Raw genomic sequence first — 4713 nt, forward strand, 5'->3', positions numbered from 1 at the left:
TTAGTAACATGGCTGTTCAGTGAATCTGGTTTCCCCACTAACTTTGCTTGTCACAAGGTTGCAAAAGGTGATCACATGACCCTGGAACAATGTGACCATCATAAATAAGAATCGGTTGCCAAGCATCCAAATGTAAATTACATGACCCTGGGGATGCTGCAGTGGTCATAAGTGTGAAAAATGGTCATAAGTCACTTTTCCAGTGCCGTTGTAACTTTGAACAGTCACCAAGCAAACTGTTGTAAGTTGAGGACTACCTGTACTTTATCACTTTTTTCCATTTTTTTTTGTCATCAAGCTTTTGACACCTTGCTGGGTGACTGGTGGTACTCGAATGTTGCCATATTCTAAAAGTGGTACAATTGGTGAAAAGGTTGAAAAGCCCTGGCTTAGAAAACAAACAGCATGGCAGCTCCCATGGGTTTATTGTCTTATCCTTCCTTTCAGCTTTAGAATGAATTAGGAAAAGTTTAATCCACTTGCATTGTTTTATGTTTACATGTTTGATGACAAACAGCCTTATGTTTATAAGTGACAGTTTTCCTGCTAAGTACCTGCATGTCATAAGCATTTGAATTAAAATTACCATATTGAAATCAAATCTGATGTTTTTTAATTTTCATTTGGTGTGCGTTGGAACAGGGGTAGTCTTATACGGTGAGTATAGCCCAAACTCTATATTTTAACTGGAAAAGTTGGGGGTCGTCTTATACGCCCAGTCGTCTTATACGCCAGAATATACGGTATATTACGACTCAACAGTGTTGAATCTTCTATTTTTTGCTCCTTTTAGTTGAATTTTGTCATCAGTCTCATCATCACAATTTCACTAGCCATGTTAACATGTCCAACAAAACCAAGTAATGTTTTCCAACATTAAAACCCACTTTCTCTGAATACATGGCTCAATACATTTAGGATTTCTTATATACACAATGCATTGCTTGAAAACACATCTTTTCTGATAAAAGCACTTGTAAGCAGTTTTGTATATTAGTAAGGTGTGAAGGAACATTAGGTACCAGCTAACATGTGTTTCTTATTGCCAAAATGATCAAGTCTATCTCCTTTGATGTACTGTATTTCCCAAAGTTGATTATCATAATCATAACAGGGAGGAGAATGATGTGCACCAATGAGCCTTTCCCTTAATATTATAGCTAAAGTAGGTTCAGCATTTGTAGAATGAATTATGTGAAAAAGAATCTGTGAAACAACTATTCTTGAATATCATTTATATCAGTGATGGCGAACCTTTTAGAGACCAACTGCCCAAAAACTGCCCTGGCCCACCCCTGCTCCATCCCCAGCCCGCCCACTCCACCTCAGCCCCCCATCCCACCCCACCCACCTGCAGGGCCATCCATTGCCTCCATGGCCTGCCTCAGCAGATCGCCCTGGCAGCCCTGCAGCGCCATGGTGGCCACGCCCTCCGCCTGCACCCTACATCATCTGCGCGTGACAGGGTGTGAGGGTGGAGTCTTGTCCCTGCTGCCCGGTTGCCATGTGCTTGGCTGTGCTGCTCTGCGGGGGCCGCGTCCAGGGGCGACTATCCTCTGGGGGGCTGATGGTGAAGAGGCAGCCGTGGGGGAGGCAGGGCTGGGGCAACGGCGTGTGTGCCCACAGAGAGGGCTCTGAGTGCCGCCTCTGGCATGCGTGCCATAGGTTCGCCACCACTGATTTATATTATGAAGAGTTTATTTTTTTTTCTCACCAAACCTTTAACAAATATATTGCTAAGTTACAAGAATATTCAAATAAGATTAAAAGAAATAATATCTTCTTCATAAGAGTACTGTGATAAAAAGAGCCAAAGAGAGAATATACATTTCATTTCCCCTTTAAGGAAAAGGTGGAAGAGTCAGGATCAGAAAAAGGAAAGGAGGTGAGGTTGTCATGCAGGAATATAAGCTAATTTGAGGGCTAATCCACATGGAGCTCCATTTCCATCTGTCCTATTTGCCATCGTTCGCTCCCTAGAGACTAAAATGGAAGATCTGTAACTTGAGCTGGCCATGAACAAGGAATGTATATTGGAGGTGGTGACCCTTTGAGAGCTATATGCAACAAAATTTCATTTTGATGTATGCCGATTGGTGTGCATTCAAAGTGACAATAAAGTTGTTGTTGTTGTTGTTGTTGTTATTATTATTATTATTATTATTATTATTATTATTATTATTATTATTATGTGAAACATTGAAATATAAAGTGAGAAAGTAATTAGAAAGTATGTAGGCGTCTACTAAAAACTGTGAAGATGAATGAAATGATGAAATAGAAACTTTTCCTTTTGTAGCTGAATTCCAGTATTGGACACAAATCTGTAAATCAATCAAATTTTCTCACTTGCTTCCTTTCATCTTATGGATACCTTTGGAATATTGTTTTAGGCATTCAGTCACTTCAATCACAGTATGTCAGGATCTTATGGACATCAGTTTATCCACCATCAGTGACACAAAAATTCAAAGAAGCAGGAAAATGAAATCTGTTACTCCACCAACGTCTTCTCTAATTATTTGCATTTCTTGTTAACACAATCTTATGGGTTTTTAAAATTTATATAAAGCAGGAAACTGAATTTTGCATTTCTTCCTTCATCTTTAACAAGGAATTTCTTAAGTTTTCCTCCATTACAGCCATCAAAAGTAGCATCATTGGCATAAATTCTCCCAGCAAGTTTAATTCTAATTTTCAAATCTTCTAGTCCAGCATTTATCATGTTTTAGTGTGCATGTAAGTTAACTAAATAAAGCTACAACTTGGCTAGACTCTGGGGATCTCAGCAAGTAGACATCCTGTAAGTTTTAATCCAACCTTGGTATAAGTACCAGTGCTATTAGTTCTTGTTCTCTGTTCTTTTTCTCATTGGACACTTTCAACTTTGGACTTTATCTTTCAATATCATAGTGATATTGTCTTAGCTGCAAAAGTCAGTTTGATTTTCTTGGCAAAATACTGGAATGGGTTGCCTTTTCATTCTTCAGTAGATCATATTTAATCTGATATTTTGTTTGTGATCACTTATTATGAATGGTCTTTCTGGGAATTGGCACTCTTAATGACATCGCTCAAAGCATCACTGGACTGCACAAGTCTTTTGCTACTTATAAGTTAGTGATCCATAGAAAACAGCAAATATTACTATAATATTTGTTGTTCGTCCATCGATTTCGATGAAGACCTTTGACATCTTGTGGATTGTGGGCCATCAACGGTGTGTCCGTAGATGGCTGATTAGACCGATGTTAATATAATATACTATCAGCACAAATATACATGTTGTCACATTTGCATTATTTAATTACTGTGTTTTATACATTGGTTTGTATTATTTTTAAGATATTTATTGATTTAAGATTTTAGTATTAGACACATATTGCTGAGTTTACTTGCCAAACAGAAGCACTTACTGATTTTAATTGAATGCAAGAAAACTACGTTATTCTTGGATGGGAGATCATCCTTAAAATATCACTCTGTGGGCTAGGTTGGAATATTGAAAATACCCCACAGCAAGGCAATCATAAATCACTTCTGTACTATTGCCATGAAAGTTACATGAAAATAAAGTTACTAAGAGTAAAACTCAACTACAGCTATCATTTGCATTATCTAATATCCATAGATCATCTCTAATATAATGCAAAACCTACATCAGATCAGTCAATGCAATAGATTAATATATTTTTAAATTTATATATGAGAGGAAAACTCCCACACAAACACACATATACACATATTCACATTAACCTATGAAATTACATTAAATATTTATAAATAGGAAATTAAAAATATGAATTTTGCAAAACATTTTTATAAAGAAAAGTAAGTAGTGTATCAGTGGAGAGTGGGTGTCCTTCTATTTTGTATCATTAGTTACTTTGCAATCATAAAAGCATGAAATGTGTTTACATGGAAATCAGAGCTGGAAGATAGTGGTGTTGACTTCCAGGGAAAGTATCGTGAACTGAAGATGGCTCCGCAAAAGCAGAGCCAACAACTGGAACAAAACTACTACTGATAAGGAGAGAATGTGCTTCAGATGGCTACTCTTTACAAAGAGCCCACAGGACAGCAAGCTTCTGGGTTTGAGTGCCAGGAAATGACAGGAGCAGACATCTTACTCACAATTGTGTACAATGGAAGAATGGTTGGTGAAGGTGGCAGAATTTGCAGAATTTGTAAAATTGACATGGTAGATTAGGAAAAGAACAAATTATTGATGCTGTTTTTTATTAATATTGAAGCTCTTTTGGTTGAAAATTGAAAAAATCCCAAATTGGTAAAGGGTAAAACATGGAAAGAAGGTAATAATGATGTAACCTTAAAGACAGTGTGTGGGGGGGGGATGATAAATTTATTTGTAACTGCTGTAAAGATCAGAAGGTTCTTGTTTTTCTTTTTCTTTTCTTTATTCAACAAGAAATACTTGATAACAATAATGATAATCAGTGAAGAATTGGTATCCAAAGTTGACTACATAAAGATATATAATATTAGTATACATTTGTTTAGTGCAGTGGTTCTCAACCTTTTTAATGCCGTGACCCCAACCGGTCGTAAGTCGAGGACTAAACCGGTTGTAAGTCGAGGACTAAACCGGTCGTAAATCGAGGACTAAACCAGTCGTAAGTCGAGGACTACCCAACCAGTCGTAAGTCGAGGACTTTCCCTGCCCGGGAGTGCCGTGCATGTGTGGTTCCACCC

Source organism: Protobothrops mucrosquamatus, unplaced genomic scaffold (genome assembly GCF_001527695.2).
Source record: "Protobothrops mucrosquamatus isolate PMUCROS unplaced genomic scaffold, P.Mucros_1.0 scaffold2562, whole genome shotgun sequence".
NCBI classification, from domain to species: domain Eukaryota; kingdom Metazoa; phylum Chordata; class Lepidosauria; order Squamata; family Viperidae; genus Protobothrops; species Protobothrops mucrosquamatus.